This window comes from Ixodes scapularis, unplaced genomic scaffold (assembly GCF_016920785.2).
Source record: "Ixodes scapularis isolate PalLabHiFi unplaced genomic scaffold, ASM1692078v2 PGA_scaffold10__122_contigs__length_95168666, whole genome shotgun sequence".
Taxonomy (NCBI): Eukaryota; Metazoa; Arthropoda; class Arachnida; order Ixodida; family Ixodidae; genus Ixodes; species Ixodes scapularis.
In genome coordinates, this window is record NW_024609836.1 from 22,944,857 (window position 1) to 22,959,513 (window position 14,657).

Genomic DNA, 14,657 nt, shown 5'->3' on the forward strand with positions numbered 1-14,657 from the left:
CGCTGCAGGCCTAGGCACATTGTATGACCTATCGACGTGTACGCCATGAAGGTTCCCGAATCAATAAAAGCACGTAGGGCATACGACCGTATACTGTCAGAAGTGAGAGTATGCTGGCGAGCTGGTTAGTGAACGTCTTAGACTGAACCCTAAGCATTGCACATTTCTAAGCATGAGTAATCACATATTCTTTGTTTACAACTCAGCATAATGCCATTACAGGGTGAAAGGTGGCATAACTTTCACACAGCTGAGTGCCAGAGGCAGTGAAAATGCAGAAGCCCGAATGCTGGCTGTCTCCTCGGAACACATTCTATGCAACAAAAATATGTAAAACAAGAATGCTGATTTTCTAATTTTGATTCTTTCAAATTTATTTCAGTTCCACCGCCAAAGTATGTGTAAAGGCAAGCTGCTTTAGAAGCCAGAAGAAGAATTCAAGGCCGTACCAAGTTTCTTGTGGCATCCTCTACAGCGGACTTGTGTGCAATGCAAGCTGCGAATGCGCCGCTGGAACTAGTGGTGTGTGTAATCACTCACTAGCCCTTCTGAAACTTCTGGCTCTACTGCGAGCTAAGGACTATGCTGAAGCTCCGCTTGTTGTTGCCTGTACTGAGCTGCCCCAGCAGTGGCGCCGCCCACGGGGAGAGGCAGTTGCATCGACAAGCCTACAGTCTGTTGACTGGAGAAGTGTTCGAGAAGATGGCAGTGACGTACCCATCTCTTCAAAACTTTACGATGCGCGAAGAAAACCGTTGGACCAGAATGAGACAATGCTGTCCATTCGAAAACTTGGTGCGGATTGTTGTTCAAGTGATGTCACGCCCTTTGCCAAGCGCCTTCGAGAAGCCACTGCGGACTCGGTCGAAACGAGGTTTGGCCTGGCTCCTGTTGGTAGTCCCCTATCGTACCAGCACTCACTCGTTCCATTTGGATATGAGACATATATCAGCCCGGAACTGAGCCTCGTACAAAGGAGGACCACTGCACTGCTTTCTGACCCGGCATTCTTTGAGTCCGGCGTGGCCTGGGATACCTCCGGACACAACTTTCCCTTGCAACAGGACCTGCTTCTCAAGGTACCATTATTGTTAAGCGCAGTTCAGTTACAGCACAATACTTAGATTGTCTTGGTGATCTCAGCAAGCTTAGTCGAGGAGAGACTGAAGAAATAATCCACTTCTATCTGTAAAAATCACTGCTACATTCAAGTATCGGGCCCTGTGGTATTGGCTGCAAGTATGCCCGTTTCACACTTGTGCCAGTATGTTTGTGTAGAGTATGTAAAAATGACTCCTAATATTGATTCATGTCACCTGTAAGGCTTCACTGCTTCTCACAACTTACGAAGGCTGCTATTTTTGCAGTCTCTGCTGGTGACTTCGACTCAAGCCACAGTTTTGGAGAAAAACACACGGCAGCAGTCGAAGAGTCCGCTATGGAGGGCAGCCCGACGGAACAGGCTGACAGCGTCATCCTTCGGGGAAGTTGCAACACGCGAGAGCTGGTCTTTAAAAGGCCTCAACAACCTGACATCAACCAAGGACATCTCGCACGTCCGTGCGGTCAGGTAATTTGTATATTCCCAGCTAGAGAACAAGCAGTGTTCCACCCGATAATGTCAATATTATGCTGTCCCTAGCCGCCGACGTGTATGCTGGGTATCGACAGTGCAAGGGTCTGGTTTCAGTTTCTTTTGTTGGCGCTACCTTCGTCAATTTATTGATTTGATTTATTGATTTACTGTACTGTAGGGAACAGAGGCATTACAGAGGAGAATGGTGAGAAAAAGAAACTTGTACAAGAGCCAAACAGTAGAAAGTGTCTGGTTACCAACACTTGCACAAAAAGGACCACAGTCGGTGCACAGTCAACAGATGCAAGTTACTGATTCTAGTAATTTCATATACTTTGGGGTGACGGACACACACAATGTGTCGGAGCTCCAGAATGAAATGCCCACTTTGTGACTATGATCCAGGCCTGCAATGTAGATGTCTGATCCATACGTGCGATGACTGTGACTGGTTAGTTGGCGTGACTAAAGTCGCTCGGAATGCATGAGGATCTGTTAAGTGTTCATATATAGCGGAGTCCTATTCTGATGCTTTTGTGGCAACTGGTTTGTGACACGTACATAAAATTGAAAGAATAAAACACGTAGGACAAGCACGAGACAACCACATTCTTTCATGGTTGTCCCGTGCTTGTCCTCCGTGTTTTATTCTTTCAATTTTACGTATTCATGTTCAACCCGCTCGCCTTTACCAGACCAGTGGTTTGTGACACCTACGCATTAATCTTTTTTCCCAATAGACACGGTATCAAGTACGAGCCAGCGGCTGTGCAACGTTACGAGAGTGCCTTGCGGGTCTTGGGACATGATATCCAGACATCGCACTGCGGCATTGTTGTTCAACCTGACTGCCCCTGGCTCGGAGCGTCTCCTGACAGGACGACATGGGACCCGACCGAAGCAACTGCTCATGGGGTTGTCGAGGTGAAATGTCCTTATACATTGAAGGATGGAGGCCTCGAGACTGCGGTAGACTTTTACATGGTGAAGGATACTTCAGGGGTGTACCGCTTGAACCGGGAACATAGGTATTGCTACCAGATTCTGGGTCAGATGGCGCTTTCTGGCCTGCTGTGGGGGGATTTCGTTGTTTATTCCCACAAGTTTTTGATTGTTGAGAGAATTAATTTTTCTCAAGAGAAGTGGCTAGAATGTAAAACTACACTACACAAGTTTTACTTCTCTGTTTTGCTGCCATACCTGTCCGAAAGTCGCACATAATTGTTTACTTATGCGACTTGTGGCCTGAATGTTTTCATTGAACATTGTCCTACTAATATGACATTTCATGCTGCACTCATTTGTGTACTCTTGTATTTTAGTGTCAATTAATATATATGTTCAAATGGCTGTCTTATAATATTGCAGTCAAAATTCACAAACAAAAAGTAGAAACTTTCAAATTAAGGCCATCTTCTTTTAGGACGCGTGAAGCAATCTGGTTGTGAAGCTTGTATGATGTGGAACTTAATTGTTACTGAACACTTGCAGATGTCAACAAGATTTATGAGAGGGCTTCTTTTTTGTTATCAAAAGATAAATGTACACATCACGCAAGAAAGACGAAGTCTAGTGAAATGAAGCAGACGGAACAAGGGGGCAAGTGGGGAATCATGTTGAATGCAACATATGTGCAAGAATGCAATGTATTTTCTATGTAAATGAGCATAAGTCTGGTCAACAGAGTTATCTACGCACGTCTTTTTTGCGTCGAATTTTTTTTTAACAATTTTGACTGTTGCGTCTGTTCTGCTTTCAATGACTGTGATGTTTTTGAAAATGGGATGACATTTGTGAACTATACGCCCCTGTCGTGGATCGAAGCGATCAGTCGTTCTTGTGCATCCTTTCATTTTCACTCAAACTTGTTTGCCCGATGTAAACCACTCCAGAGGTCAGTGAAACCACGTGAACCATGGCAACTGCACAATCACTTATTCTTATGTTTCATGTGACATTTGCTCTTATCCTTACCCTTTTCTGCGACTATAGTGCAGTGGCGTGTTTCCAATAAATGTTTAGCTGAGAGTTCAGCACTTGTGTCTATGTCACTAACAAACTGCCCTTGTTTGGAAAAGGAGTATCAACTTTATAGCAAATGAAACAAATAAAATTGTCAGTTACCAGGGTTAGTGTTCTAAAAGGGGTTCTAGGTCATAAATACAATTTTCCTTCTGCGAGGTTCTCAAAACGGATAAGGATGGGGGCTTGACGCTTGCAGTTTGTTTTGTTTAAGGGGCCGACGTGGTACACAGCAGGCCACCAACTGCAGCCGCTTTATCCTTCAGGGCCGGCTTGCTCGAAGCAGCATCTCGGTTGAGACTGCTCAAGGGAAGCGTGGGAAGACTGGGGTGCCCAGCGGCCGAGATTCGAATAAAGCTCGAACGCTATCATTAAAAGGACTTTCTTTGCGCATTCTTAACAGAGACACTTCTTTGTGCAAAGCTCCAGTAGTCGACAGCAGCACCACATGCAGTCTGCTTTTTCTTGCCTCAACACCTTTGATTGAAAACAGCCTTGGGAACAGGTTAAGAATGAACCAGAAGTTTAACACGTGCGCTCGTTACGCCTCGTAGTGTTTCAGCTGCACGCTTGAAGTTGACGCAACACAGTGCCAAGGTAGAACGCTCGCACTGGAGGCAGAGGCTCTGCCACATGCTTAGCCTGTGCCTGTCTATAGAAAATTGCACCAGGGTGTTCTGAGCTACGTCCACATTCAAAATTACGAGCTGATATGAGGGTAACAAGTATGGCTAAGCTTACTTACTGAGCATGAACAAATTGATTACCTGTTCTCCTTGTCTTTCAGATTTAAAATCTTGGTCTAAATACCAGTGTAGTGAAATGCACATATACAGCGCTCTAACCTAGGCGGTAACATATGCTCGACACTAGGCTTAATGACTAAAATGTGAAAAGCTACATTCTTGTATTCACACTCACTCTGCTGTGCTGTGTTCCACAGTTGATACAAGTTGTATGTAAAACACGTACAAACAAGTTGAAGGAAAGCTTTATTATCTGGCATAACTGCCAATGTCCTTAAACACATATGCACAAGTAATGCAAAAGAAACGCAGCTAATCTACGTCCCTGCTTCCATCTTCATGCTGGCGTAACAGGGGGCTCTGAAGGTTCGTCAGAATTGTACAGATGGTCCATATCTCACTTGCTACTGGGCCGAGTGAGAGAGGGATGGCTCGATCAAAAATATGGAAGCTCTTGATTCGCTGTATTCTCCTTTCAACGTGTATACGCAGTGATTCAATCTTCTCAGTTTCCTTAACTTGGCTCTCTGTGAATGTCCCCTGGCCAAGGAACGGGGGGATATTGAGCCTTACATTGATGTCCTCCAGGAGCTCAGAAATCAGAAATCCCTTATCAGCCATTACCGAGTCATTCACATCGAAGGGGAGTTCCAGGTATCCGCTCTGCCGTACGCATTCTTTGTCTGACATTGACCCCAGAAAGAGCTGCGACACGAATGTCACAGTTCCATCTGGGGATATCCCGACAAGTCCCTTAAAGGTGTTTGACGACTTGTATGTCGAAAAACTTGCAGACTGAAGTACGAGGCTGGTGGGAACTTGGCACTTGACCTCCGTTGCATCGAGGATCACCCTTGTTGTTCGGTACTGCTCTGTAAAAGCAGGTGGCATATCCTCGTCCACTTGCTGCCGTGTCGCCCACAGGGGAAGTCGTGACAGGTGCTGATAGAGATAGCTAATCCATGTGATGCAGAGTCGTGACACTGTAGAGGTCGAAATCCCAAATCTGAACGCCAAGTCCTTCTCGAGGAGGCCTAGCCGAAGGCGAACCAATATTAGGAACAGTTCGTCGTGAGGGTGCAAGCTTCGTGGCCGCCCTAGTTTACTACCCAGAGAGTAGGAGGTTGACCACATTTTGATGTTTTCCCCATTGATTCCAGGATTCACATACCGTAGTAGGTCAAGGTAGGCATCGTAGTTTGGCAGTCCTGTATAGAACTGCACATCCTTAGGGCTGTCCTTAAAACATTCTATAGAAAACTTCCGGCTCAGTTTCTCTTCCATTTTCTTGTTTGATTCTTCTAGAAGTTCAATGTGCCTTGTCAACTTTACGACTTCATTTTTGGCTTCGGCAAGCTCTTTTTGAACCTCCTGAAGATCAGACGCAAGCTTGCTCACATGTGCAGTTTGTTTGGCAACTTGCCCTTGAAGTGTGGCTACCAGCACGGATATCTCTGGATCTGGTGGGGGCTCGCTTCCAGAAGCTGTTGTGATGTCGTTCTCGTCATGTGCGAGAGCAGCTCTCATGTCGACGGGGCTGCGGTTGTTCATTGGTTGAGCGATGTGCCTCTGAAGTTTTCTTCTTGGCACTTTCTGAGCTGAGAATCTGAATGTGCTGGGAACAATCCCTTCCTTTAAAAATTTCCTGCCATTCACGTAGCCTGGAAAGAAGTCTCCGTCCCTGAAGCGTTTAGAACACACTTTTGTCGACTGGGTCACCTTAAAATGCTTTCCCTCATCTCTCCCTATTGCAATAATCTACCTCTTGAACTGCTCCTTATCCTTTGGAAAACCGAAGTAGGCAACCTGCGAGTGAAATAATGTGAGACATTACGTTGTATCACTGTTCTACTTGTCACAAAAAGCAAGCTGCTGAAAGTGCTTAATAAAGTCATGTTTCCCATCCTGCCTGTGTGTATGTTTGAATCACTTTAGTGTTATATAATGGCACACACACATGACTTGTGTGTAACTGTGGCATGCAGTGTCATATAGTTGTGACCGAGGGGGCTCTATGCTAGGAGTCTCTTCTAGTCTTCAAGCAGTGTTTAAAACTATAAATTTGCTCCTTACCAAAGAATGTTGCCCCGGATAGAACAGATTATTTTAGTTTCCACCTTTAGGTGAGGATCCTGAAGCATGCTTCACACTGCTTACGCACCGTGAAGCATACCAACAATAAATTCAGGGGTGTGGCGTAACAAGCACGGGCGCGAGCAGTCCTAGCGTGAGTGCTTGTGCGGACAACGTATTTTGTGAAAACTACGCTCATGTTCATGCCTTCGATCGAACTTCGCACCACAAAACGTTGTCGCAAATCAACTCTGGGTGCTCGCCAAAGTTTTTCGAATACGCACAGTTATGTTTGCCTTACGCAAGATCACTCGTGCAGTTCAAACATATTTCGAAACAATGTTCCGTGCACGCCAGTTATCCTGTCACGATTATCTTTTCGTTATGAATACTTGCGACTACGAAGCGCCGCACACGCTTCCAATTCTTTCGAAAGCGTTGACACAGACGAGATCGAGCAGCGCAACTAAACGTGCAACGTAGGAAGATTGATCTTGATTTGTTGGGCCATTAGCGTCCTAGTCCTAGTGAAGCTCGTCCCCTCATGCGCACGGATGAAGGCTGCCTCTTCCGCGCGGATCTGCCTCAACCAATTTATATTATTCACAGTATTGTTGGCATGCAACTTCACAACAGTGACTTACCTTGTTTCCTTGTTCATCTTTCGGTCCTCTTTGGCTGCATAGGGGGACGCAGCAGTGAGTCGGCATCGCACCGATTAAGCACTCCCTTAGCGAAAACTAATACGTTTGAAATATACCACATTCTAATTTGAGTGTATTTGAAATACAGTTCATAATTTTAAGTACACGAAAAATAGACCGAAAATATAAACTTCCTTTTTTTTTACTTGGTACTAAAATATACTTCTGAAAATCATTTTAAAATACCTTTATTGAAACTACATTTGAAGTTCCCTTCATGCGTTTTGAAATATGTAAATACGAAATTAATAGGCACAAAATACCTTTCACATATATTTCTTGAAATATTTATTTAATTCATGCAAAATATACTCCAACCCCAAAAAAATGGAGCAATCAAAAATACGTGCACAATACTCTTCAAATACCTGAAAATCGTAAATACTCTTGTGTTATATTCTAAGTACCTTTTGACTGCAATACTGGTAGTTTGACTTAAACTACCAAAATATTGAAAAGCTCCCCATTAGAAGTTCGCTTCAAGCAGATATGGGGTACACTGAAGCGCCTAAATACAACATTTGATTAGTTTGTAAACTGAATTGCGGAGCATCGCACTGATAAATCAGCCCAGTTTATGTTATTGTTTCCTTTTTTCTATCAAGAACACACCTGATCAGTTCCTTACACATCAATCACAAACGGGATTCGGGAACTACAACCACAACATTTGCTGATGCTGGAAAGCTTCAGCAGGTGCTGTGAACAGATACGTTTGGCGTGGTTTTGTTAGCACAATGTTAGTTCACTGAACGTGTATACTCACCATTGTACGTGATGCGAATAGTGACTTTGATATAGTCATATTAACTATCATATCAAATAATCAACTACTAAAATGGAAAGGCAAAACAACTACTGTAAAATATTTTTTTTTTCGCGGGCTCAATATTTCGCGATTTAGGTCAAAGTTGGAGTTTTGGAATAATTCGCAAATTCTAATTTTCGCGACGCGCTGGGATCGCATTATAGATTTTAATGTTTTTACATTTTGCCGGAATTGTTCACGGGACTTATTTCTCGGAAATGTAGGCGATTCGCGAACTTTGCGAGAATTAGGTCCTCACGAAAATAAAGTCGTTTACATTATTTTAAAGTGAAGATACTGCCTCGATTCGCTTCGTCCTGAGTGGTGCTACGCAGAGAAGCAATAACATGTATTTTATGAGCCGTTTGTGTGGATATTGTTTTAAGGACTGCGCCGAATTGTTATTAGTTGTATCAATGCCTTTTACTAAGGGATATCGTCCACGAACTTCAAAACACTGTTTCCCCTTTGACAGACTCCCGAGGAGAAGATCGAATACTTGAAACCTTAATAAGCGCAGAGGTGGTCACCAAAAAAATGATTACCTTCAATATGTAGGCTATATAAGGCTCTAGAGCAGTCAACGGGACTGTGAATGAGCTGTGCAGTGCGTCATGGTGTTTGTGTTTGTGTTCGTTTCTAATGTAGCTTTCTGAGATGTATTTAGTAGTGCCTTCAAATACCGCAGGGACACCGATTGCTGACAAAATCGAAAATAAAAAAAAAAATTGTGTAACCGGTTTTCAATGCACAAATGGCATCTTGAGTGTGAAGGGATAATATTTTTGGTATATTTAAAATATTTTTTGATTCATATTTATAATGTATTTTGAATACCTTACGCGCGTATTTCGAATGCGGCCAAAATAATACAGAATAAATACAAAATGAATATTCGTACTAAATATATTTCAACTTCGTTTGAAGTACGGCCTCTTTTTGCTAAGGGCTAGCCGAACGGTACGAAAAACCGACGCCGTAGTAATGGCGGATTTTGTGTAGTTCGCGTGTTTGGCACTAGAGGCGCTTACTTTTGGGAAGCCCCTATTGGTTCACCAAACTTAGGGGCCAAAACTAGCGTTCGAACTCCGAATGCCGGCGTCCGGCACTCGAACCCCATGGTCTTAGTGAAGAGCAGACGACCTTCTTGTTCGCTCTGATTAGGGGAGAGAGCGGGAAGACACAAAGGTGCGTTTGCTTTTGCCCACTATCCTTCCAATCCCTGACGCCACCTTAAACTCTCGCCTGCACCTCTTTTTCAGTTTCTGACCGTGTATATTGACAAGTATGTAAACTGCGTTTTTTTTTGTAATATCTTAGCTTAGTAGCATAGTTACAGCTGATGAAAAACTTGGTTCCTCTTTACGGAAGATGCCACACTCTGGACGTCTCTAATGTTACCGTGGCTATGTATGTATTTCAACACATTGGGAATAAAACACAAATTAAAAAAAAAAATACCGGAATGTCGCACCAGTAAACAGCTTAATCTCGATCACTACTTAGTATTTTGCGGGCCCCCAACTGTTTTCGAAAGTCACACTTTATAAAATTATTTTTGTATTTTGGACCGCGAATACACAGTCTCTCAGTATTTAAAATATCAACCGACGTAGGATTTCACGTGTTCTTTCAAAATAAATTAGCAAATATTGAATTTTAATATTAAATTATTCATGGGGTTACGCCAACCAATTGATGATTATCAGGTCCAGCTCACTGCACCACCTACAATGCGTCGCCATTAACGAACTGGAAAGATAATACGAAAAGGCATTACAACAGAAGTACTGAAGATGAAAAGAAGAAATCTACTTAAAATTGGGCATTTAATTTTATCGAGAAGTATCATTAAAAATTAAACGCATAAAAACAAGGTCCAGCGACCCTGTAAAAGGGATCGATATCACTCCTGAATCCAATAAATGAGTTTCTGGAGTTTAACGCACAAAGTCTGGCAAATTTGGGAACCGCGCCCGTAACTTTAAAACGAATGCTCCAACGTCTCTTTAATTTGTTTTTATCGCGAACGCCGCACCGTAATTTAGGTTTCTCATTAGTTAAACATTTATCAACTTATCCAGCGATAATTTACGCAAAGTCTTTAAATACCACTCGAGATTTCCGAGTGGATTTCGCCGTTGATATGCAAAAGCTGGGTTCGCATCGTATAATACAAAAGGCGTCAGAATTCCTAATGACAGGTTTTACCGTATAATCCGATGATAATGAACATATGGTGATTCCGGTAAATTCGTTCTGCGATTCAAGAACTATATTTATATAATCACCGTCTGACATTATTACTGCGATTGGGAATCGTGTCGCATTGTAGTCGCAGCGCTCGGTTTTCATTCTGTTGACTACAATTAGAAAGGTGTTTTTTTATGAAAAGAGTAATTATAAGTGTGTTAGCTCGGGTTTACCAATTGCGTTCTTTCTTTTGAATGTATTATTGAAGAAAATCATGTCCATACTACGTGTTTACTGTTTAAGCAGAGAGTGATAAAGCTAGCAGAGAAATGCGTACCATGTGTTATAGAATTTAAACTAAAAACAACAAAGGCAAAACCATGGATCAACGGCAGTGTACTACAATTAACGACAAAAAAAACGAAACCGTGCTTGCATTTGGAGCAAAAGTAACAAGTCACCAGTAAACAAATGGTAGCCGAAAGAACGGACGACGAAGTACAGAGTCACCGTGAAAAAAAAGCAAAAGGTGATTTCCTACAGCGGTTCGAAGACGAAATGCAAAATAACGATAACACCATTATGGAAGTTAATGATCTGTTGCGGAATTTACCACATAGGAATAATTGACTTATTAGTAAATAAAAAAACATTACAGCTGGGGGCAGTTGATAAAACCCAATTGCTCTACTTATGTCAAACTCGTGGTTAGCTTAATTTGTATAGCGCTCCACTAGAAATGGAGAAGTCTCCGGTTCGTTACAAGAAGCAGGCGAATTTTTTAGGTCGTTCACTAGTCACCTTGCTGTGTTTGGAGGTTTGTGTTTGTCTTTTATCCCCCCTGTTCCCCTTTCGCAGTAAATATAATCATCATAATTACAGATGCCTGTAAAAAAAGCTTGAATTTGTATTGTGTATCTTAAATCGTTTTTTTTTCCTTGGAAAAATACAAGGCCAGTAACGCTTACAAAGAAATACGTTGATATGGCTGCTGTGGAGGTTGCTGGTAAGGAGTCCTAAATCGCCTAAAAATAGGCTAAACTAAAACAATTGGTCCTGATAAAATTTCGCCTAGGGCTCTGATGCGCTGTGTTACGCCCTTGCCCAATTCTTTTTTCTAAGCTTCAAACAGTCTTTGCTTGATGGGTCATTACCAAAAGATTGAGAAGTAGCCCATTGAACAAGAAGGGACCCAAAAAGCATGTTGCGAGTTACAGGCCGACTACTCTAACACCTCGTTATTGCCAACTATTTGATCTCGTTCTATATAGCCATATAAGGCATCATTTTAAAGGTGCTTCGAAGAGGTTTCTCGGGTCATTTAAATGTGGTGCAGTCCGCTTGCTCTAAGCCTTCTAGAAATCCCAAAATCACAATGATTTTTCTCTATTATAAAAACAATCAAAGATCTCAACACACCGTGGTCACCTCCAGCGATGGAAGGAGCATGTTCCGAAACCAGGGCGACTGTTAGACAATAGCAAGCGAAGAATCCTCGAATGAGTGATATCTCGGATGCGCGCTTCTCGTAGCCTACAGAGCCAGGATTATGATTCAACCGAGAGAGCGCGTGCTTGAGAGCTGACGACCGCACGCATCACTTCTGCAAGAAAAAAAAAAGAGAAGAACGACTGCATGTACGTGGGTTTGGAGACGATGACTGCAGTATTATGTTCCCTCTCCGCAAAAATTAACATTGTTCGACTTTTTTTTTCTTATCATTTTCTAAAGCATAAGTGTTTTGTATAGACCTTTTCCGCAAGTGCGCCGTCATCTTGAATTGACGTCACTTCCAGTATGGGCGAAAACATTGTTTTGGCTTTGCCACGCCAATAGAAGGCATTTAGGATATAACCGTAAACGTCACACTTTTTCCTTTTGCCTCCCCTTTATTTTTGGATTATTTTTTCGTCGCCCATACCGGATATGGCTATTAGGTGGCTGGAGACGAGAGTACACAAAAAACATCTATAACAGCGTTTGCAATCTCAAAGAGATGTCGCGTTTTCATTGGTCTCTAGTCGTCTTGGCTGCCGGCACAATGCTCCTTCCATTGCCAGAGATGACCTCGGTGTGTTCGAACTTCAATTGCTTTTCTTTTTAAATGTGAAAATCGGCCGTGCATCGCTATGATTTATGGATTTCTACGATGCTTTGAGCCCGCAGACTGAGTTACCGAAGTAGTTAGGCGATCTCAGAAACCTCACCAGGGCAACTTTAAGTGCGGTCCAAATCAACACGTAATCCGGATTCGTGTACCGGCACACGAAAAAAAAAAAAAAAAAAAACGTGTTCTGGCGCACGTATTCGCGACTCCAGCGACCTATAGGGGCGCCACCACCAAACAAACATGGCGGCTGAGTCCAGGTCGCGTCGGCTCGGCCGGGCCACCTGAATGGGTGGCGCATTCAATTTAACAAATTTTCTTTTGTTGAATGCCCAATTTTATGGGAGTCTTCAAACTGAGGAGTCTTCATCGGAGATTCACTCAGACCTCTCTGCACTGAACTTGACTTCGAATCCTGAACGGATAAAATGAGTATTTTTTTGTGGCCGGTCAACCTGAGCAATGTAGACGTATATTGCTGCTGGCTTCGACAGGGGTTATAATATAAATATTGGAGGCGCGATAGACCCTAATGACGTGACAGCTTCTAACTTTGCGAGACGTGTCCCCCACCTTTTGAAAGCAGATAATTTCGCTCATTAATCATATGCAGCGAGCAGGTTTTCTGAATCAAGTAATTGCCAAATTAGCCCAACTCCTTCAATGTGGTCTTTTTCGGCGAAAAGCCGCCAAGATGAATAGCCAACGCACCGGCCGGCGTTAGTGGCTCAAATTAACTTGAAGCTAATCGAGCACAACCAAACTCAAGGAAAGCAGCTATCGAACCTTCCCATTCACTTGACTGCAACATTGGTGTTCCCTTCAGTGAAACACTTCGTCTGCCGACCTCCAGTCCACTGTTCTACACTCCTATAAAGAAACCACTTATCAGTTACCAAGCAGTCGTCACTTTGAATGTGATTAGAGACAGACGAGAAATCAAAACGTTTTTCCGTGATTCCTCCTCATCCAAAAAATTGAAAGCACGCGACCGTGTGTTGTGGAGTAAACGGGCTTTCAAACACGTGATGGAAAGAAACAATCTATTGAGGCTTCACCAGACTAATGAACACTCAGGCAAACTTAAGAAATTTTCGGACCCTCGTCAAATTACATTGTCGGCGCCCCCGCGCCGACACCAGGTGTCCGCGAAAGCCATCAGAGACGCGGCGGGGCGCGGAGCGACCTGGACCGACTGGTTCCCGGTTTTCCCGCTTGGCGGCGTCCGTTTTGCTGGAGTCGCGGCCACATCGAAAACATGGACGTATTTAGAATACGGGCGAGAGAGAGAGGGGATACGTTGCGTGACGGTGTCCGGCGGAGGTACTTCGCGGCCACGGGTGTAATGCGGCCGCTACAAGTGTCTCCGCTGTCGAAAAAAATGCGCGTCGTCTCCTCCGCGACGAGGCGACATTGACAATGTCGATCGGTTTCAGGCGCGACGCTCGTTGCCGATCGAGCGGAACGATATTGTCGCGAGGCTTCGAAAGTCGATTCACTATGATTGAAACACGCACTACTGTTAAAAGCGCAACAAGGCAACGTACAGAAAGAAAGACACAGACACAGTGCTACTTTCAATTGAACTTTATTGTAGTTGTCACTCAATATATATACCGGTGCCAACAGAACCAAATCAAGCATATATACAAATACAAACCAGTTGAGAGTGCGCCTTGTCCTGTTTCCCTTCGTCTGTGTCCCTGTATTTTTTCGGCGCTTTTTGCTTGTAATTTTCGGCTCCGCGCACAAGCTAACGCAAACATACAGCACTTGCGTTCGCTCGTATACGCAATACTAGAACTCACAACTGTTTCACCGGCTTCCAACGCCGAGGGAACGTGCTGCATTGAGCAGACGTGCAAGCAAGTAGGTGTTCTTTCGAACTGAAGAGGCTGAGATTGGCAAAACGACGGCGCGTAAAAAAGAAAGTAACTAAATGTTATGAAAAGATTATTAAGTAGAAATAAAACCTCTTTTTTTCATTTTGGGTCTTTTGGTCTGGAAGGGTTTTGGCGGCGATTTTGTAACTCTTGCCGATTGTCGAAAGTCGCGACTTTGATATCACAACATGCTTTACCCACAATAATGTAATTTTTCATAAGTGTTTTACATTAGTGGGAACGTTTTGATTGATTTTAGACTATTTTTATTTTATAACTTTTCAATTAAAGATGCTGCATTTGGCACCAGTGATGATAATTAGCACACTTTATTATCATACATGTGCGCGATCGAAATTAGGTCATAGACTGGGTTCGGGGTTTTCGGTTTAAACTGATAAAAACCGATAAAAGTACGCCAAATTCATTTTCGAAAATTCGCTTTTAAGCGAAAAAGGTCAGTTTGTAGGTTCGGAGTTTTCGCTTCAAACCGATAAAAATCGATAAAAGTGCATCTAATAAGTTTTCTAAAATTCGGTTTTAAC

The 14,657-nt window shown here is 43.2% G+C and overlaps 1 non-coding gene and 2 pseudogenes across 1 annotated transcript; 1 reads left to right on the forward strand and 2 right to left on the reverse strand.

Moving 5' to 3' along the window:
* Positions 1-210: 210 nt before the first annotated feature.
* On the forward strand, positions 211-2,797 carry LOC115315576. Its single transcript, XR_005798491.1, has 5 exons — positions 211-230; positions 383-395; positions 1,017-1,079; positions 1,368-1,570; positions 2,317-2,797. It is a non-coding gene; the product is annotated as an uncharacterized LOC115315576 (transcript).
* Positions 2,798-5,507: 2,710 nt separating this feature from the next.
* Positions 5,508-7,127, reverse strand: LOC120843022 (annotated as a pseudogene).
* Positions 7,128-9,657: 2,530 nt separating this feature from the next.
* The window catches only part of LOC115333185, a 90,625-nt pseudogene continuing 85,625 nt past the window's right edge, over positions 9,658-14,657 (reverse strand).